This window comes from Gossypium raimondii, chromosome 8 (assembly GCF_025698545.1).
Source record: "Gossypium raimondii isolate GPD5lz chromosome 8, ASM2569854v1, whole genome shotgun sequence".
NCBI classification, from domain to species: domain Eukaryota; kingdom Viridiplantae; phylum Streptophyta; class Magnoliopsida; order Malvales; family Malvaceae; genus Gossypium; species Gossypium raimondii.
The window spans coordinates 23,311,548-23,335,082 of NC_068572.1; the positions used below are offsets into that span (position 1 = coordinate 23,311,548).

General features: G+C 29.5%; 1 long non-coding RNA gene across 2 annotated transcripts; it reads right to left on the reverse strand.

Annotated features, from left to right (window-relative positions):
• Nucleotides 1–7,001: 7,001 nt before the first annotated feature.
• LOC128042950 (uncharacterized) lies at nt 7,002–10,171 on the reverse strand. 2 transcript variants are annotated; one of them, XR_008198568.1, is made up of 2 exons: nt 9,885–10,171; nt 7,002–7,470 (listed from the first exon to the last, which is right to left on the reverse strand). It is a non-coding gene; the product is annotated as an uncharacterized LOC128042950 (long non-coding RNA). The 2 variants fall into 2 exon arrangements; XR_008198569.1 differs by having other exon boundaries at nt 7,002–9,626.
• Nucleotides 10,172–23,535: the final 13,364 nt, after the last annotated feature.

A 23,535-nucleotide genomic window follows, 5' to 3' on the forward strand; every position in this document is an offset into this window, starting at 1 on the left:
AAATTTTCAATGTTTGGTTGAATCAAGTGGTTTAAATAAAATTTTCAAACAATTTTCTTTTTCATTTTAGTGTCAATTTCAATTTTCATTTATTAAATTGAGGCTTGATTTTTGTTTTTTTCTTTTTATCGTTCATCGATAAAGCTTTTGGAAGAGATGGATACATTAAAAGAAAAGAAAATTGTATTAATAATTGAGAAATTCAAAATTCAAAAATAATTAACAAATTAAATAGAAAAAATATGTTTCAAAAAATTGTGAAATATTGGCTCATGCAAATACTTTATAATTTTAGTGAAATGCTATTTTATTTGTTTATGAATTTTTTATATTTTTATCTAAATTTTAGGATCAAATTGGTGGAATGTGTAAACATTATGTTGGATAAAACACGTTAGCGAACAAAATATTCAAATATAAATATACACATATTTATATATAAAATAAAATATAAATAGAATGATTTATATTTAAATTGTCAAATACGTAAAGTAATAAAAACCATAACAAAAAGTTGAAATCAAAAGGAAGAATAGAGATTTACTAAACGTTGAGGCTTGTTTAACACAGTTTCTTTAAGAAAGATTCTGTTACTCCTACGGTACTTGGAGAAACGTTGGTCGAATGTCTCCTAGGATACAACAGCACAATGATCAAAGCAGTAGCACCTCTACAGCGATCAACGAACATTGCCTTTTTCTATCACCGGAACGTTGGAAAATATGGAGAGGAAAAGAAAAAAAGAATTTTAGAGAAAATAATTTCAGTGTGAGAGTGAAAAATTGAGCAAAGAATTCTGAAGAAGTCTTAGCCTTTTATAGGCATTCAAAGTGAAGGAATTTTAAGTGGAGGAATTTTTGGAAATATCTTTTTATAAGGAGACAAAATCTGAATTAAAGAGACAATTGAATCAATTTGATTAAAATCAAATCAAATTTATTAGAATAAAATAAATCAGAATATATGTTCTTTTATATTAGATTTTGTACATATATTTGTTGAGGAAAAATAAAATTTGTATTGGACTAAAATATCTGTAGGTCCATTTTGGGCCTGATCAATTCGAACATTTTGCATTGCCCTTGTTGTGCCGATTACGTCCCAACCCCGTCGAGTTTAAACCTGCACCCCCTTGCGCATGAGATAAGGTTCCAAGCTTAGTCATTCAATTACCCTTTAAGAGGGTTCCCATATATAAACACATCTCACACTTGGTATTTAACCAATGTGGGATGTAAGCTTTTCTTTTCCTCAACAAATATTTCCAACTAGCTTACTCTAAGCATCAATTTCTCACTCATCATTCTACCATTTTGAGCATATGATATACCGTTGTAAAGGTCTCAAGAAGTAGAATATGAAACCATAATTTTATGATTCGACTCTTCACCTTTACCTATTGAGAAAATGCCTCAAAGTTCCCATAAAAATGTAATTTTTCCAACACATTAGAGGGATAAATTTGTTATTAGATGAATTAAAAAACCCACGTCAACACTTTCGTCAAATTTCAAATCGATGTTAACATTCGATGACCAAAAAAATTGATTTCAAATAGTTTAGTGATCAAAATAGAAAAAAGATAGAAGTTCAGTGACCAAAATAAAATGCAAGCAATCCTTAGTGACAATTTCTATACTTTACCCTTTTATAAAATCTAAAGGGCCTGTGAAAGCCCGATTTTGGGCCTAGTCGGAACAGTGGTTTCGGGACCACAAATTTGATGAGGATAAAATTTATTTTTATTATATTTTTATGGTCTACGATTTTACAAAATGATTTCATGAAAATTTCGTTTGAAAATTTCGACGTTTGGGCACTCAATTTAGTCAAAAGGACTAAATTGTAAAAAGTGCAAAAGTTGAGATCTACATGTTAAGGGTGTCCAGTTGTTATGAAATTTTAAATTGGAGGTCCTTATATGGTAATTAGACCATTGGTTAAGTTGGTGGAAAAAAAATGGACATGGTTAGGCATGTTTCTAAAGTTTTTCATTAAGGGCATTTTGGTCATTTAGTTATTAAAATGAATTGAAAACAAAATTAAAAGCCAATTTTTGTCCATATTCAACCCCTAGGCCGAAAATTGCATGGAGAAACCATGGCTAGGGTTTTTAAAGCTTCCAAGCTCGATTGTAAGTCCGTTCTAGCCTCATTTTTAATGATTTTTACGTTTTTGAAATCCTCGTAACAAGATTTACCTATTTTTACCATTATTTTGAACTAGGGTTTGTGTTTAAAAATTTACCCATGAATGATATGCATGTATTTTGATGTTTTATGGAAGAATATGAATGTTTGGAGTGTGATGAATGTCTTTTACTAAGTGATTTTCGATGAAAATGCTTAGAAGCATTAATTTGTAAAAGTTATAAAATATGTCACAAGTGTGTGAATAAGTGATAATTGTGGACTGCTATAGTTATGAAAATGGTTCGGCTAGGCCTAAAATGCAAGAAAATTAAATAAAAATTATTTTACGAGCCTAGGGGCAAAATTGTAATTTTGTGAAACTTTAAGGGAAAAAATGTAATTTTTCCAAAGTGTGATTTTTGGACTAAATTGAATAATTTGAGTGTTAAACAATTTAAATGTGTTATTATAAATCAAGAAAGATGAGAAATTGACTTTGATCAGTAAAAAAAGAAAAGTGAGAAAAAGTTTAATGACTTTGAAAAATCACCAAAATGATGAAAATTGAATTAGAGGCTGAATAATATATGAAATTAAATCTGAATGAGCCTATTTTGACATAAAAGAGACAGAGTAAGCAAAAGAGTTTTATATTATGAGATATTTGAATTTTAATAAGATAGGGCTAGAATGATTTCAAAATCCCTGTTACGACTTTGGAAAATCATTAAAATTGTACAAAAATAATTATGAGATAAAATTTATATTTTAGAATTTTGAATGAATTTATTTTCAAAAAAATAAACGGAACATTATCTGAACTATGTACTATGAAGTAATTAATTTTTAGTGAAGAAAGGTCAGAACTGTCGAGCAGTGAAATAGGGGAAATTTAAAGAGTAAAATATACTTATTGGCTAAGAAAAAAATTCTAAAAATTTTATGGTAAGAAGATATTGAGTCTAGTTTTGGAAAAAATTAACAGATCTTAATTTGGAGCTTGGTAGCTCGAGATATAAATAAATTAGTGACTCTGACTCAGGCAGACAGTTTGAATTTACATACAGGAAAATAGTGAAAGTATGGATAATGTTGTTTAAGTGTGTTATACACATTAAGGATGTGAAATGGAGAGGAGGAGGAGGAAAATTGGAAAATATATGAATTATTTGTGTATAATTGGTCATATGCTCGATTATGATTGATAAACGATGAAATAGAAATGATGCTTATATTTGCGCATGATTGGTCATGGTTTAAGCTCATGTGGGAAAATAAAGTTTCATAGTATGTGTGTATGGTATATTTGGAATATGATATGGCTTGAGGTAATGTCATGAATGGTTTATGAATTAATACATGTTGGTAAGTTTGATACATGAACAAATGTTGTGCTCATCTATGCTTATAATGCTTATGCTATATGTTTATTTGGTTAACATATTTGGTGTACATGCTTAAGCTTTGGCCAAGTTGTGGTTGGATTATGCCATGTTAAACTTATAATTTATGCATTGAGATGGTAAGTGCCTAAATGGAAATATGCTTGTGATCATGACAAGGGTGGTAAGGTTTAAATTATGTAATCTCTAGTGAAATGGTTTATTACGTGGTTAGTTCCAAAAAAGAATTATGTAATGCATTAGCTTGCGACTATGGTTGAATGATATGATTATGTCTTGTGTGATATGCATAGGGAACGGGTGTGGAAAGATAATGAAATAGTAAGTTCATATTTGAAGTGAAAAATGACGAAAAAGGGGATGATGAGTTTAATTGATGTTGTTATTTAAGTTAAAGTGATATTTTCATTGCAAAATTGAGAATTTCATAAATGTGTTAATGAATGGTATAATCGATAAACGTTGAGTTAAATGGTAAATACGTATTAGTATTGAACTTACTAATATTGAATTGTACGTGAATTAAATGGAAATTGCTAGTGATAGGATTTGAATTGTGAGCATGAGAAATTGTGAATTGAATAACAAGAAATAAGCATTGATTTAGATGAAATAAGCATGTATCGGGTCTCGTAGGCCCTATTTATTATGAATGTAATATTTTGAGGATATATTGTGAAGAATTATAAAAGCATGTTAATAATTTGAAAGTTTTAATTTAGATGAAATTTTATAACTCGATTCAATATGTTTACAAGTGTATGTGTTCTGGTAATGCCCTGTACCCTATTTCGGTGTCGAGTACAGGTAAGGGGTGTTACAGGGCCAATGTGATAATTTTCCATTTTAGGGGGAGGGGGTTAGCCCCTTGGTGCTGCCTCTACATGTTTGTTTATTTTTAAGCTTGTTTGTTTTTTTTTATTTGTGTTCATTAAGAATTTCAAAATTTAGCTCATGTTTGCATATTTAAAATGATGTATGTTTATGTTCATTTGTTTAAGTTAAATGAATTTCTTCGTAAACATTAAACGAACATATTTGCAAACACGTTCATGACAAAATTGATATTATAAATAAATAAAATAAGCACACAAACAATAATAATGTTATCGATTAAATAATAATCAAACAATAAATGAGTTTAAACTAGTTTTTTTTTGTATAACCATAGATGTCCTCATCCGTTTTATGTTCTAAACCTAATTTTGTTCGGGTTGAGGGTGGTAATCAAATAAAGCTCTCCCAACAATGTTGACTCTAGGATTCGGGCTTAGTCCAAATACATAGGCAAGAAGTTCACTTCCACTTCTTCTAACAACAACATATTGATGAGCTTTAAACGAGCTTTAAATGATTTATTAAACAAATATAAATGAGCTTGTTCATGAACATAAATGAACTAAACAAACTTTATTCATATTCAGTTCATTTAATAAACGAGCCTCAAAATTTCGTTTATTTAACTTGATAAAAAAAGAGAAATACAACCAAATTTAAACTTGTACCATTCTAGGCATTGTATTGCCTTCTAAAACTATGGTATAGGATTCTAAGAACTTCATCTAGTGGCTGTTGAACAGAACAAACATCAAAGACATTGTTGAAAGCTCATGAGGCCATAGTGTCAACCACTCAATTTCTTTCTCGAAACACATGATGTATCTAACACTCTGTTCATTTATAATCCTATGTCTACATATAAGTTTAAGAATCTTAAAAATTAAAGTAAACTACCCAACTTTTAAAACACTTTTGCTTCGGTCACCCAAAAAAAAAATCCTTACAATTTCATCACTCAACTTTTAAGTTGTTTTCATTTTAGGCACCCAATCGTTAAATCATTAATGGTAGCTAATTGTAATGCCAAATAATGTCCACATCATGTTTACACTTTCATTTTGGTCACCTAACTTCTACGTCAATTTCATTTTGGCCATTGAAAAAAAAAATCCTTTTTTTTTAAAGTCTTGATTAGGGTAAAAAAAAGAGAGGATTAAAGTGAAAAGGTTGCATAAACGAAATTAACACATTAAAATTGTCGTATTGTACTTGTTTACCCCTTGTTAAAAATTCTAATTTTTTTAATACTGAAATTTTAAATTTCAAAATATTAAAATCAATTACATAAATTGTTGAAAATTTTATCTCTTAATAGTGTCAGTTGATTTGTTTAGTCTCCTTCTAAAATTAATTTAATCTCCTTCTAAAATTTAAAAGTTTATTTTATATTTCCAAATTAAAATCAAATCAAAGAACCCATCTTTAATAATTTTTGTGAAACCCAAATTTCGTTTAATTATATGATATTGAATCTTACATCCTAAGCTACAAGCGAAAAAAGATTCATTGCTATTAATTAAATTAATTAATTTTATCTTCCTAGCCAAACAAAGCTCATAATTGTTTTCATCATTTATTTACCCTAACGAACAATGAACTAATAATTTAATTAATTGTAAGGATTTTTTTTCCTTTGGTTTTAGCTTAGGATGAAAGATTCGAGGTTATATAATCAAAACAACTTTAAGTTTCATAGAAAATTATTAACTATGAGTTATTTGACATTGATTTTGTTAAGTATAATTAAGAAACATAAAATAAAAATTTAAAATTTAGAAGGAGATTAAATTAATTAATTAAATTAATTTCAATATTATAGTAACAAATTGATTGACATCATCAAGAGATAAAAAATCAACTATTTATTTAATTGATTTTGATGTTCAAATTTAAAATTTTAATTTTGAAAAAATAGAAATTTAAAATTTTGGCAAGAGCATAAACAAGTACAATTTAACAAATTTTAATGTATTATTTTAGAATCAACCAATTTTCACTTTATTCCTTAATTTCTTACGGATCAAGACTTTAAAAAATCGGTGATCAAAATAAAAGTGACTTATAAGTTAGGTGACCAAAAAAAAGTGTAAACATGATGTGAAAATGATTTGCCATTTACAATCAGCTATCATTAAAGATTTAACAGTTAGGTAACTAAAATGAAAATGCCCTAAGAGTTGGATGATAAAATTGAAAAAAAAAATTGGTGATCAAAATGAAAACACCCTAAAAAATAGGTGACCAACTAAATTGTGTACCTTATTTATTGTAGAGCCAAAGCAAATGCTTTCTAGAACACATGAAAAGCCTATGTATAGAGTTTTAGGAGAGAAAAATGGAAAGGCCACGCAAACTATGTTTTTCTTAAAGGACAATGAAGTCTACTATTTGAAGCTTTGAGCACTCATTTTAGGTCAAGTGTTACGGGACTAGATCTTTAATCTCGCAATTCGTGTGGTCTTAGGTGATTGTATCATTTCAAATGTGCCTAAATCAGCTTAACTCCACAAAGTGAGAATTCTCGTAGAATTCCTCAAAGGCACCAATTTATATAGCGGAAGTAACTTAAGCCAAAAGAATGCTCAAAAGAACAGAATAGCCACAGAAAAACAATGCACGAGAGGTGTTTGAGTAAATGCTCTCAATTTAATATTCACAACTAAAGAATGGAATACAATGAGTGATTTACAACTGAGGGGGAGGCTCTCTATTCATAGATGAGCTCCCCCAAATCCAATGGTTTAGCTAAATTTACATCGGCGGACGAGATGAAGTCTATCCCAATAATTAAGGGATTTACAAGACGAGATGAAGTCTATCCCAATAATTAAGGGATTTACAAGATTTACATAATCAAATCAAATCAAATCTTATCAGATATGATTCCCCTCAATCTTATAAGATTAGTTTCCCTATTTACCAAGGTAGCCTAATTTTTTATATCTGCTTCATTGAGCCACCCAGGCTTTAAATAGATAGGCTTCTCCATTAGTTCTTTGAATCGGGTCAGTTTTCGTGAGTCAAATAATCTCCATCTAACTGATAGACCTCATAGGATGTATTTTATACAATGGTCATGGGCTTTGAACTGCGACCTGTGACACAAACTTGTTAAAAGAACATTTTTTCTAAGTTGCCCTTTCCTTCCGTTCTTATGTGCTAATTTGATGAATGAAAAACTCTTTACAAAGCTGTTGTATAATGTAAGCTAAACGATAAGAAATTAGCTTTATTATATTAAAAGTAATAAATTTTACACTATTTTTAATCATTAAATCAAAATAAATATTTGGAAATGAAATTAATCAAAAGCGAAGAAGCTTGAATAAGAAAATTGTGGTTCAAATCAATTTTGTTAAATCAATCTCCTCTTGGCAGCCTATCTTATTTTGTAACACTTTGGAACTAAACTACCCTATAATATATTGTCAGGAAGTTTAAGGAATGATTTATAGTTTAATACTCTAAATTAACTAGACTTCAACCTTTAATCAGAGATGTCCTAACAATTAAAAATATGTTTTTAAAATTTGTAGAGAATAAAGCCTTTCCTTAATAGTAAAATTGAGGTCACATGTTTGAGTTACAATCATGTAAATTATATATGAGTTAATATGAGTTACTTATTAAATCTAATACTTATGATGATTTATTTTGGTAATAACTGCGTAAGTACTTGTTTAGTTGCTTTTTACGATGTCTATTTCTAGTTATAGACCTAAATCCTTAAATCGAAGAAAAACATGCTTAAATACGTTTGAACCAATGTCATTCTTATTGTTGTAAAAGTTATTATACCAATTGGACTAAGTCTCAAGTCATTGTATTTTTTAGTTATGCTATCTTTTCTTGTCATATTTATGTATGTTAAAAGTTCCATATATTTTGCGAATAAAAAAGAAAGTGTCGTATATGTAGGGGTGGATTCAGGAGTTGGTAGGGCCTCGGCCCTCCTGAAAAGATAATTTTCTTCTTTTTAACTTTTTTATAATTTATAAAATTTTAAAATAGAAATGATAAAGTTGCAATTTACCCCCAAAATGATAAATTTTAATTAATCTTTTAAAAACTATAAAGATATAAACTATTAAAATGATAAAATTACACTTTTACTATCATAAAATATACAACTTAATCTAGTAAAAAAGTTTAACTTTGTCCCTACATATATATTTATAATTATTGTGTAATTATGATATATTTGTAAAGTTATACTCCCATGATGGACTGCATTGATGTAATTTTGTGCTCTTTTAAAAATAAAAACATTTTTGTGTGTCAATTAATTAAATATGAAATATTTATTTTTACAGATAAGATAAAAGGTGTTTGAGCGCACTTGAATTTACATCCTCTTGTATTGGTAATAATGTCGACGCCAACTAAGCTAAGACTTAATTGACATCTAACTATATTATTATTAAGTCTTGAGTTAATGTTCTAAGTTAATCGAACCCAGCTCAATTAGAAAAAGATTTGCAAATCAATCTTAAAAAAAAAAAACAAATATTACTATGAAGTGTTTTTTTTCATGATTGTTTGAATCAAATTGGACTTGCTAGTAAGGCTGGTTGGATTGAGAATCGATTGAGATACTGGCTTAGAAAAAGGCATAAGATTGATTGACTTGAAAATTGGTATGGAATAGTTGAACTGATTTTTATTTATTTATGTTGATAATTTTTAATAATTTATTTAATCAAATGGACATACCAGTCGAATTAGTGGGACTAATCAGTTCAACCACTAATTTGATTATGTAAACGTTGATTTTTTTAATTTTATTAAAATATAATTTTTAAATTCATAATAAATCTAAATCCTAAAGCTTTAAACTAAAATTAGATTGTTTTTACATGCATAATTCTTTTGGGTAAGTGACATAAACTAATAGAAATGAATTGGTTTTGTATCCCAGAAGACATTGCAAATTTAAGAGTTAGGACCCAAAAGAGCTGAACAAAATATAAACTGAAAAAGCGATTAATTGGCTATATTAGTGGCAGGCTTTTCTAACTTAAATTAAGAAATAATCATTTATTTGCTATATTTTAAATGTTAATTAAGGATAAACAACAGTAACAACAATTATTGTACCAATCATCCATAAAAAGAAAGTAGCAATCCTCCATATAATTCATGAGAAGGCGAGTTGATCTTTGCTCAAACACTCTAATATACGCAATCAGCTTAGCCGCCGAAGATCAAATTGCAATCCCAATAAGAAATATACAATCAAACTAAGAGAAGCCTAACAAGACAAGCAATGCAATATCATCTTCTTCGTTTTGCAATTATAACCAAATACAACTACTCTTAATGAAATGATATTCCATAAATTTATTTCCAACTTCAACAATTACAAATTCTACATTTATTTTTTCATATTGCAATTAAAAAAATCATTTTGCAGGTTTCAACATCATCTGAGCTCACTTCTTCTAATAATTAACCCATTATATAGGATAAGAAGATTATTAATATTAAAGAAAATAATATAGATAGATACCTTAAAAATCCAGTTTCTCCACAAAGAGACAAACAATATAGTTGAATTCCTTGCCAACTCATCGTCTACACATTTTCTTGTTTTGTAAGAACTTAGAACTAGGACCTATATAGCAAACAAAAGAGAAAAACTTGCATTAATCCATCCTTATCCTATCCAGAAAGCAAAAGGACCAAACAATTATCATCAAACATCCCACGTGGTTGGTTCATGGACATGGGGCATGTCATTTGTCACGACCTTCAAAATTATAATGGCAAATAAGGAAAGTGCATCAAAGTTTTTCACTGACATGAGAGAGCCCACCTTGGAACTATGAAACTACAGTTACAAATGTTAGCATATCAGATTTACATTTGTATAAAACAAAAAGCATCATTTATTGAGTCAAGATATAACTAGGATATCTGATGATGAAATGATGACTAGATTCCCCGCCGCTTACATCACAGGGAAATTTGATCTCTTTTTGGCTTTGGGTGAGAATCTGACAGGTAATAAGATAATGAAATCCCAGGGATGTAAAGGTTGATATGATAATTAATACAGGTCCCATATGCTTCTCACAGCTATAAAACAATTTATTTTTACAGTTTTGTGGATTCAAGTGGGGATGTGGGTTGCCCCTCCCTTTCCCCTTTCCCATTTCGCGATTTCAAACTTGAAGCAGTTTTCTGGACCCATGTCCACCCATCTCGTGTAATCTGGGTGCCACCAAAATAAGAGAAAACCAAGGTGGTTTCCTTTTTTGTCCGTTCTTTACATTGTTTTTTAAATTATTGGAGGTAGAATTCATCGAATCACTAATTTATTGATTTAACTAATTCAATTAAAAAATTATTAAAAATTAAAAATTCGATTCAACAATTGATTCAATCGATTTTTAGTTGATTTAACCAATTTTTTAATTAGTTTGTATGGATTCTCAACAAAAGCGAAATCATAAATTTTTTTTAGGAGTAAAATTAAATTATATATTTTTATAATAATAAAAATATAATTTAATCATTTTAATATCTATAACTTTATAATTTTTAGGGGGTCAAAGTGTAAATTTATCTTTATTAATTTAAATTTTTATAAATTTTAAAGGGTTTAAATAGAAATTTTTCTATTTTAAGGGGGCGGGAGCCTGCAGCCCCTAGCTACGCCCCTAATTCTCGATGTAACTGATTTAAAACTACTTTCTAAAGTGGTATCTTGATCTAACCTTTCCGACCAATCGATCCAATCTAACTCAAACAACACTGATTTTGTAATGTTATTCTTCATCATTTTCTTTTTTTTTTCTTTTCTTAATTGTTGCTTTCTCAAAATAATACAAAAATAAAAAAGTTATCAAAATAGTAGATTTTGCAGTTTTTTTCCAAAATATAATGAAAGAAGTAATATTTCTAGAATCTGACTCTGAATCGCCAACTTTAAAGGGTATCTCAACTCAGTTTTTTAGTTTCCAGTCACATTGATCATGGGTCGAGGAAGGGGTAGAAGGGACACGACCTTGCTACGTGCTCAAGGATTATTTTACTATCTTAATGAGACAAAATTACCTGTTAGCAAAAAAAAAAAGTGCAAATCCCCTCCACAAATGATAATCACTTATTCAGTGTCAGAATGAAGAAACATGGTTCCTTTTATTATTTTTTGATGAATAATTAAGAAAACATAATATTTTGATATATTTTATATTATTAATAAAAAAATCTACTTATTGCTACTAATTATTTAAAAATAAAGTAAATTACTTCGCTCATCCCTCTAAAATGGAATTATTTTTATTTAGATCACTCTAATTTTATTTATTATTTTAATAATCGTGGTTAATGAATTTGCTCAAAATTATCACTACTTCATTTTCTCCTTAACGGAAAATTGATTGTACTCCACATCAAATAGCATCCACATAAATTCCACGCAATTGAAGAACATTAATAACTTAGAAATTTGTGTTTATGATTTTCTTATTATATTAAGGCACGTTTGGTTCGCAAGAATGGAATAGAAACGTAATGGAATAGAGACGTAATAATATTCTTGTGTTTGGTTGAATGGAATGGAGGTGTAATAGCATAAGGGAAAAAACTAAAATGACTAGAATACCCTTAACAGAAATTAGTTTGGGTAAATGATTTTTGTTATTGTTATTAAATTTTAATAAGATTATTAAAATCAATAATAAATAATTTAATCATATTTTAACATAATTATTATTAAATATATTTTAATTAAAATATATAATTTAATAAAATTCTTAATAATCAATATTCTTATATGAATTTACTAAAATTGTAACACTCCTAACCCGTATACGTCGATAAATTAGGGTTACGAAGCGTTACCAGATAAAACGCAACTTAACACAGACATTTAATAGAATTCAAGAATTTTACATTTATATTAAATTAGTCAAATATGAAGTAAGTATAATTATAAATTTTACTTTAACCTTTTATAACAAAACATAACATTTTAGTTCAGTTAAACCGTAAGAAAAATAAGCTAGTTTCATATGGCTATTAATTATATATATACAGTACATTAAAGTACGACTCTCAAAATTTTATTTAGCCTATACATGCCATAAGTTAAAATTTAAACGTTTTAATACCGAGATAGTAGATAGAGTGATGATCTTCGCGCTTGATCCCGAGTCTGCATGACTTGGTTTTAACTATAAAACAAATGGACAAAAACAATCAAAGTAAGCTTTTATAGCTTTGTAAGTTTATAGCATATCTAAAATACATATAAACGAACATATGTATAAACATTATATGCTTATAATCAAGTTACGACATAATCATTAATTGCATATACTAATTTCTAATATACTTATCATTTGCATTTCATCGAATGCATATCTATGATCTTTCAAATACTTAAGTCAAAAGCTTACATTTTACTTATCAACTACATGAACCAAATGCACATTTATACTTTTAATCCACATGTGCGAATGCATACATGTATATTCAACAATTTTCATAACAACCAATATATGTGCCTATTCACTAAACACATAGATCCAAACATTTATATGCTCATCAAATACATATAAATAAATGTTCATATACTTATCCATTACATATAACCAAAATAATATATATATATATATATCAAATGCATATAATCACTTAATTTAACAGATTCACCGGCACTTAGCCTGCTAGGCTTATAGCCTGATTCAGATCACCGGCACTTAGCCTGCTAGGTTTATAACCTAATTCAGATCACCGGCACTTAGCTGCTAGGTTTATAACCTGATTTAGATCACCGGCACTTAGCCTGCTAGACATATAGTCTGAATAATTTCACTGGCAATAAATCCGATTGGTACTGAGCTTTAACAAAAGAATCTCAATTCACAGAAGTTGTATCTCATATTTGTATATAAAATCCACATAAAATTCAGCTCAATATTCATAACTTATATCTTTAAAACACATGGATATATATAAATCCCAATCATCAAATCTAACTTAAATAATTCAATAATTCAACCGAAACACATTTATATATATAACCTCATACTTTAGATTCCACTACTAATATCATAAGATTTAACTTATAATATACTATGTACTTTTAACATTTGAATTCCATATATACCTATATAATTTCATATACCTTTTCAATACAAGATCTTATACATGTACATATATACATATTCGAATCTAACAAATATATATTACTCTATGCTTATATTGAAACAAGAACTTGTACTTTTATACATTATACACATACATATTCGAAATTAACACACATATATATAAATATAATTTCATACCTATACTCAATATAATTATTTATTCATATATATATATGCTTATTCAATCCAACTTATACAAATATTTGATACATATATATATATGTATATATATATATATATCTTTATATATATCTATTCGAACATCATGTAAACATATAAAACAATTAACATTAACTAAATTAAAACTTTATTGACATATATACATACCTATGTTGAATACATCACATGCCTATAGTTCCATACCTAAATTATTTACAAAGACATTGATGTATATATATTTGTACATTCATACTCATTCGAACCTAACATATATATATATAATTTTCATACTTCTCATTCGATTTATATACTTTTAATTTTAACTCAACATAAATACATTTGATATTCATACATGTAATATAAACTGATTTAATAAAATTAAATAGCTAATAAACTTACCTCGGATATCAACGGACACGATCGACTATTCAACTACTTTCGTTTTTCCCCGATCCAAATCTGTTTTCTTTGTTTCTCGATCTAAACATATTCAAATTTAACCTTTTTATTCATCAAAACATTCAATTAAATCCAAAAATACATAAATGGGCAAATTACCATTTTGCCCCTAATATTTTACACTTTTTGCAATTTAGTCCTTTTTGCTCAAAACACAAAATACACAAAATTTGACTACACTCCTTTAGGGTCGAATATTCCTAGTATCTTTACAAGCCCACACATTTCATTTATTCCACATTTTAACCCCTCAAAAATTTGTTTTTACAATTTAACCCTAATTACTCAAATTCATCAAAAATTCAAAGACAAAACATATTAATCTTTCACATATCTTTCATATTTCATTATCAACTATCACAAAGCTCAAGCATTCATCAATGGTACATTTCAAAATCATCAAAAATTCATAAAATTAAGGCATGGGTTTTAAAGTATTCGAAGCAACGATCTCAAAAACGTAAAAATTATCAAAAACTGAACAAAAACGAACCTTGAATTTAAGCTTGAATATGGTCGAAACTTGACTAAGCTTTAATGGCTTTCTTCCTTCTTGGTTTCGACTAAGAAAGATGATAATAATCTAATGTTTTTATGCTTTTAACTATCTTATATTATAATATTTATTAATTACTAATTTAGCCTTATTTAAATAAATATAACTTATATATATAAATAGGTTAGTTTTGTCCTTAGCCATCCACTAAATATTTAGTGGTCTAATTGCATGTTTAAACCTTCCAAATAAAAAGACAACAACAAATAGATACTTTTAGCTTTAACCCCTAAATTTTTATTTTTACGCGATTAAGTCCTTTTTATTTAATCAGTTACTCAAACAACAAAATTTAAACACGAAAATTTCACACAATCAAATTCACACATAGTAAACTCCCAAAGTAATATTAAAATATTTTTTGACTCAAATTTGTGGTCCCGAAACCACTATGTCCGATTATGGTCGAAATCGGGCTGTCACAAAAATCATAATATATGATATTATAAAATATAATTTGAAATAATTATTATTAAATATATTTTAATTAAAATATATAATTTAATAAAAGTCTTAATAATAAATATTCTTATATGAATTTACTAAAATCATAATATATGATACTATAAAATATAATTTGAAATAATTATTATTAAATATATTTTAATTAAAATATATGATTTAATAAAATTTAAAATAATTATTACTAATAAATTTTGTTATATGAATTTGTATAATTTAAAATAATTATTATTAAATATAATTTAATAACATATAATTTCATAAAATTCTTGATAATAAATTTTCTTATATGAATTTGTATAATTTAAAATAATTTATATTAAATATAATTTAATAATGATATATAATTTCATAAAATTCTTAATAATAAATATTCTTATATGAATTTGCTAAAACCATAATATAACTTGAGAATTATATTCTGCATAAACATAATTAACTTACTAATAAATCTTGTTTTTAAACGGAGTTAACTTGTGAATAAAGTGATACCGATTAAAACTTCAAATACCAAACCGATACAAAAATTCTTTAGATACCAAAATGATAGTTGGATGCTACTTTGAAAGGCAAATAGTGCATTAACCCTATGATAAATTACAAAAAAGAACATATATTCTTAAATCTACTAGAAATGTAACTTCCGATTGCAAATGGGAAAACTATATATTCATTAAAACAAACTAATACAAACATAGGACTCCATACAATGCAATATTGCTAGGTATAGGATACCAAGGGAACGACCCTACCATTGCAGGCAAATAGGCTCATAGTAAAATTCAGCACAAAAAATAGGTTTCTTCACCAGGCCAAGCTCATTGTGTGGTCTACATGGACAAAAAAGACAAAAAAAAAGTGGTATTTCAAGTGAGCTTCATCACACTTTATATGAGGAAAGTTTGATGGTAGTTATAACAACGTTAAATGTCCAATTAAGCAACACTAATGGTAATCATAACCACGCTAAATGTCTAATTAAGGCACACTAATGGTAGTTATAAGAGAGAGCTATCGTTATATCAGTCAGCTTGGCACTTGAAAATGAGAGCTCTTGCTTATCCTGCTCTATCTTCTGTGACTAATGTAATAGAGTTACAACAATGCATACACAAAAAAAATCAGTATGGTGGCCTTCAGCTTCATCAATACACTAAATACGCCTAGGTGATCAAGATGGAGGGCTATACTTAAGATGTTGCTCATAGAAGCTGATTAACTGCAATGGAAGAAAAAAAACAAACGAGCAAGAATTGTCAGCTCTTTAAGTCAACTTAATGAAGGAAAGGATCAGGCAAGAAAATGATCCATTACCAGCAGTGGATTGTTAGCTTTAAAATATTGGTTGTCCACCATAACCTCTTTTCCATCGGACCTGTCCAAATGTGATGAACAAAATTTATCATTGACAATATGAACTTCAAGCAAGTGCAGCATTAATTTGAGGATTCTCAAAGACTCCAACAATAGAATCACGTCTAAGATCAGTAAGCTAAAAACTTGAGCAATCTAGTGGTTCATGTCTTAAAATTACTAGCTATGTTAGGGGCTACGAGTGATAGCATTATCAAATTCTCCTAAATAAAATTCTAGGGAGTGAAACAAAAAGTTATTTGAAGGTAAAATATATTCCAAAAGCCAAAAAGAATTGTCTCAATCAGGTCATACAAACTCAATCAGCACATGGTGCTTATGAAGTGTAGGACATTCTCCCAAATTGAGAACTAAAGATAAACCGGAACTAAAGATAAACTATGATCCATTTTATTTTCCCGTTTTTGATATAAAAATGTCTACTAGAAATATTTTCCTATAAAAGAAGAAAAAAATAAATAAAAAGCTTGCCTTCATTGTTGCCTGCAGAGCAGCACGTATCGCATCTCGCTCAGCTTGCCTAACAATGACTGAAGTTCTTGTAGATTTCCTTATAATTACACAGAAAAGAGGCAAAGGGCCATGAGTTTCATGATGCACACCAAGAATTGGAAACCACTCTCGTTAATCTTGGAGCTTCTTTATCTCGTAAAAAGCAGACATAAATACATCATGACACCAATCGTGAGATATAGAACCCTCAATATCTATTGCATAAAAGAAATGAAGCTAAAGTTCATGGCAGGATATAGCACCTCTGACGCAAAAGACCATGCTGAAAAATTTTCATCATGGAAGAGCTGAAGCTCGTTGATTTTTCAGCTTGTCCTGAACTTATAAGTTGCAGCAAGAAACACTGCTTAACAAAGATGAAGTAAGAAGCAGCTCAAACATTAAAACTAAACAGTTGAGCAAATTCAAAACTAATTGCATAATTTCGCATCACATACACTACCATTAAGAACATAAACTATGCCAATGAATCGATGAAAAAAATAAGTGAAAGTCACACCTCCCATTGCTCATGTGCATAGGCATCGAGCTCCTCTGAGGTTGGAAGCCTTGCAGTAACACTTTGAGGCATCAGTTCTCTTGGCAAAATCCCACTGCAACTATCTCAACTATCTCAACAACTCGTTGAGTTGTAACATCTTTCTGCATTGTTTAAATATGGCAATGCACATATTAAAATTCTAGTAGGTTATCAATTGAGCACACTGCCTAGTTATGGTTAATCAGGAAAGTCGAAAAGAACTCTACAGAAACCCACATAGTAATTATACATATATACTTCAGATCCATTGGTGTAATCAAGAATCGCAATCATAGGAGCATTTACACAACATCCTCGAGAAAACATTTACAAAGTCATTAAATTTGTGAGAGTGATTAAGGAAAAAAAGGTTAGCATAAATAGATTTTCTAATAAAATTTGGCATTATGGAGAAAAAAAAGTAAACATGTAAAGGGAAAGACTTACCATACATTCCATTTCTCCAACAGAGAATAAACCGTCATTTGTTACCTCTGAATGATAAAACAATAGATACTTCATATTCAATACAATCTAAAACTTTAAACTCGACATGAGTTTTACATGATATGTATAATCGCAAGCAATATGTTTACAACACTTACCATTGCGCTCAACCCCAAGTATTTCAATAAGGCTCCTTCAATTTCTCCTGAACCACATATCATACATGGTGTTGTGCCACAAACCAATGACCACATAACAGAGGAAGTGAGCAATTAGAGAATGACCACAAAATGCAGGAAAAAGAAAAAAGAGAGCAAGAAAGAAATGATGGAATCAAATCTAAAATACATTTGGGAGATGTTTTCTTCTTGAAGATCTTCAACATGAGATTAACTTCACTGGTTTATCCTTCAAAAACAAACAAAAACCCTAAGAAACCAATATCAATGTGAGCAATAGCACTTCCAGTGAGGGAGAGACCTGGGCATAAAAAAAGAGGGAGAAGGTTGGAAGGAAATGGGAACAAGAATGAAAAAAAGAAGAAGATGCTTTAGACGTATTGCACCCTCATCTAAACCAACTCCAAAAAATGAGAAGAAGAAGCAGAAATCAATGGAAGGGAAAGGGAAATTACCTAATCAGCGGTTGAGGCAAAAATTGATGAAAGAAGCAAAAACTAACGAGGGCAGAGAATGGAATAGAAAAAAAGAATGGGGAAGGAATCCCTAATCAGTGTTTGAGGCAGGGAATGGCTATTACAGCCAAGGGAGTTCATAGATCCGTAACTGAATATGGCCATAATAGCATTACGGGCAACCAAACATATGAATAGGTGGGGCCCACGTAATAGGGATGTAATGGCTATGCCATTTCACCCAACCAAACATGCTCTAAGGTTATTTAAGGACAAAAAAAGTGTTTGAACCCCAAACAAATTTCTTGCTCGTTTCTACAAATTTGCGCTGGGGGGTGGGAAACCTAGACCAAAGAAAAAGGGAAAGAATGAAGGAAGCTAATGTCATCCCAACCTATTATTGTGGATTTCCAAGAGCATTAAAGACTTCATGGTCTAATGATAATTCGGATATAAGGTTCTTTAGGTGCAAAAATTATGGTGTTCAGAGATGTTGTTTCTTCAGCTAGTTTGATTCTCCGATGAGTCTTCCCTCAAGAGTTGTTATAGTTGGTTTGTTAAGGAAAATCAAGACATTAGATAGGGAAAGAAGGAAAGAATGGATTATATGGATTGTTAGTTTGGTTTGTTGTATGTTTTGTGTTTGGATAAAGAAGTGGAGCAGTGAGATGATATTCGGGACTTAGATTTGTATTCTGGTTTGGTGTTTAGGTTATCGGTATGAAAGTTTATGGATAATGGGACAATGGTAGTCTAGGAAGCATGGACACGGCTCATCCCTCTTCGTACCAATGTCGTACACGTGTCCGACACAGACACTCATCGAACACGTCCAGATACGTACGGGACATGCCAAAATACATAAAAAAAAGAAGTCAGACACGATCCCGACACGGTCACGACACAGGTGTCTAAAAGCGGACATGTGACAGACACAAGAAAAGTAGATGGTGGTTGACGAACGGTGGTTGAAATTTTGGCTTTCAAAAGTAGCAAATGAAGAGTCAACGGGGGGAAGAAGATGATGTAAAGAACGAATGTGAAGTTTAGGGTTTCCTATTAATGAAACGCTGAGTTTTACTATCAACCTATGTAAACGTTGGAAAGACTTAAAAGTTAAAATATTAAATAGTCAATAAAATAGTAAAATAAAAACTAAAAAAAAAATTAGCTTATTTGAGAAGCTTTTGGGCTTTGTACTTGCTTTGTTGCCTTTAACGTTTCCATTTTTCACATTTCAAAAAATATTTTAAACATTCATCACTCTTATTTTGATTTTCCTACTTTCAACAAGCATGGAAGTTTGATGCAATTAAAGGTAAGTTTAATATTTTATTTTGTTTACGCTTTGAATGGGTTACATTTTTTTTGGATAAGTTTGAATGGTTTACATTATTTTATTTGTTTAGTTACTTTTTATTTATTTTTTATTTTTATTTTGTATATTTGTATGTTAAATAATTGATTTCTAATGGTCACTCTTGAAGTATACATTGATTTTTTTTAATTTTGTTAATACTTTAGGTTTTTAATTATGACATCTCAAAGTGGTAATGGAAGTGTTGGCTCATCAAATAATGTTACTAATGGTAGTGTGTCTCAAGATGATATTAGTAACACTCCTCTTTGGAGATATGTTACTAAATTACTGAAAACTGTTGAAGGAGGCAGGAATGTTAGTTTTGTGCGTAATTTTTGCAATGCTGCATTTAAGGGGTCATACTCTAGGGTTAGAACACATTTATTGAAACTAAATGGGCAAGGAATTTGAGTGCGTCCTAAAGTAACACTACAACATCTTGCTAAAATGCAAAAAATAGATGCGAAACTCAAGTTGCAACAAAAAAATAGTTCCATTGCCACCTAGTTCTCAAACACTAGCATTTTCCTTTGGGCTAACACAACCTCACTTCAAGGGTATAGTTTAGGTTCTAAAAGAAGAAAAAGGTCATTTAGAACAATTGTTAAACCTTGTTGCTTGAGAGAATTTAGATAGTGAAATTGCTCAAATGTTTTATTCAGGTGGATTGCCTTTTCATCTAGCTAAGAACCCTCATTATGTGAATGCATTCACCTTAGCTAGTAAGAATTTGATTTCGAGTTACATACCTGCGGGGTATAATGCTTTAAGGACTACATTGTTGCAAAAAGAACGAGAAAACATAGAGAGGTTGTTACAACCTATAAAGGGAATGTGGAGGGAAAAAGGTATTAGTCTTATATTTCATGGATGGACGGATGCACAAAGGTGACCATTGATTAACTTTATGGCCATTTCTGAAGGTGGAGCTATTTTCTTAAAAGCTGTCAATTGTGAAAAGAAGTACAAGGATAAGTTTTATGTGGCAACTTTAATTAAAGATGTCATAAGTGAGGTTGGGGCAAAAAATGTTGTTCAAGTGATAACCAACAATGCTCCAGTTTGTAAAGTCATTGGATCATTAGTAGAGACACAACATCCTCATATCTTTTAGACACCTTGTGTGGTGCATACTCTTAATCTTGCCCTTAAAAATATATGTGCTGCAAAAAACACAGAAAAGAATGAGGTTACATATGATGTTCTGTTTTGGATAATTAATGTTGGTGATGATGCTATCTTTATAAGAAACTTCATAATGAATCACTCTACGGGATTGAAAATATTTAATTCTTTTGTGCCTTTTGAAATTACTTGTCGTTACAAATACTTGTTTTGCTTCTATGATTGTGATGTTAAAAAGACTCAAGCTCATTAAACGGGATTTCCAAAATATGGTTATTAGTGATGAATGCCCAAAGACGAACACATAATTCACAGTCATGTTAGCCATGTATGAATACATCGATTATGAATTACTTCTCGTATTTTACATGAATACATGTACTAGTTCGTATCGAACTCGTATAACTTCGTATCATCACTATTCCCATTGAACCATTTGGAATACTATCGGATACTTGGGTATCTCGCACACTAAGTGCCAATACGTGGTCAAAACCACTTCTACCTCATATCTCATATAGATGCTCACTCTCGAGCCATCACTAGGTTTGCTCACACAAGCTGTCAATCAAGACGTAGCTACACGGTACTGCTCACACAAGCTGTAAAGTAACCGCAACAAATGCCAGAAACTCAACCACCAGTAGGACGTACAAGACCAGCACCCAAAACACGGTAACCCCTAATGACATGTCATTTGTATCCTATCTACTCCTAAGGTTCAAGTGGGATTCAATCCATAAGTCATCGAATCTTCATCGAGTATTTTTGGGGAGTCATATAATCACAATTATAATAATAAAGCATTTAAAACACATTTAATTTAATGCTTATTAACATATGAACTTACCTCAAATTAATACAGAGGAAAATTGATCGATTAGTCCACTACTTTGTCTTTTCCCTGATTTAAATTTAAAGGTTGTTTTTCTTGATCTATATAATCAAATTTAACTAATTTAATTTACATTTTACTCAAATCAATCCAAAATTCATATTATGTCAAAATTACTATTTTACCCCTATACTTTTAACTTCTTTACAATTTAGTCCCTAGGCTCGTAAAATGAAATTCATGCAATTTTGCCCTTAACCAAGCCTAGTTGAATTTCATATACACTAATATCAGCCCATGCATTTCACAATTTCACACATTTAACACACAATTTTCACATTTCTCAATTTAGCCCCTATTTGACAATTTCATTACAAATCTCTTAACAAAAGTTGTTTAACTAACAACAAAGATTCATTTTCTTCCATTAAACATCAAAACCCTATTATATTAATCACTGGAAAATATCACACTATTCAATAGTTTTGCAAATTAGTCCCCTAGTTAGCTAGGGCAAGCTATAATGATTCCAAAAACATAAAAATAATTAAAAATGGGTTGAGTTTTTACTTACATGCAAAGGAAAAAGCTTGAAAAAAAATTTCTCCTCTCTAATGGTGATATTCGGCCAACACAAAGAGAATGGGAGAAAGATGATAGCTTATTTTTGTTTATTTTTACCTTTAATTGCCTTTTTACCAAATTATCCTTACCTAACTTTAAAAATTACTCAATTACCAAGCCATGCACATCCACTATCACCTTTAATGGTATAATTACCATATAAGGACCTCCACTTTGAATTTTTATAGCTATTTAACACTTTTAGCTAATAGAATACAACTTTTGCACTTTACGCGATTTAGTCCTTTTTCAAAAATTGAGCATTCAAACGGTAAAATTTCTTAATGTAATTTTTATGCTATCATATTATCATGTTGTAGGTAAAATAATATAAAAACAAATTTTTCAACATCAGATTTGTGGTCCCGAAACTACTGTTTCAATTTCACTAAAAACGGGTTGTTACAAGATTTCTGTAAAATATGGTCTTATAGTGTTATATTAGGATGAAATTGGAAATGTACTGAAAAATGAAGCTTAAATTTGAAAGTTATAGTGATTTTAGTTTTAGGGACTAAATTGATGAAAATGTAAAAGTTCAGGGCCATGTTGTAAAATTAAATTGATAGGTCATATACATAAATATATGGTATATGGAATTGATGTTGTGAACTTAATTATTATTTAGATCAAGAATTGGAACAACCGATTGATAAATGTGGAAAGAGAAAAAGTACATAATAGTCCCTACGGTCCAACTTGCTAGTTGGTTACTAGGTAAGTTCATAAGGTATAAATAAGATTATATATATTAAATGTGGATGGTTGATGGTTATATATATTGTTAAATTTAAATTTTATAATGTTTACAATTTAGTACAAAAGGTGAAAAATGAAGGATCTAATTGTAAACTTTGCATACTTGATAAATATGGTTCATGTGGATTGTTGAATTAATATGACTTGAAATTATGGAAGCGCTCTTGTATTGAAA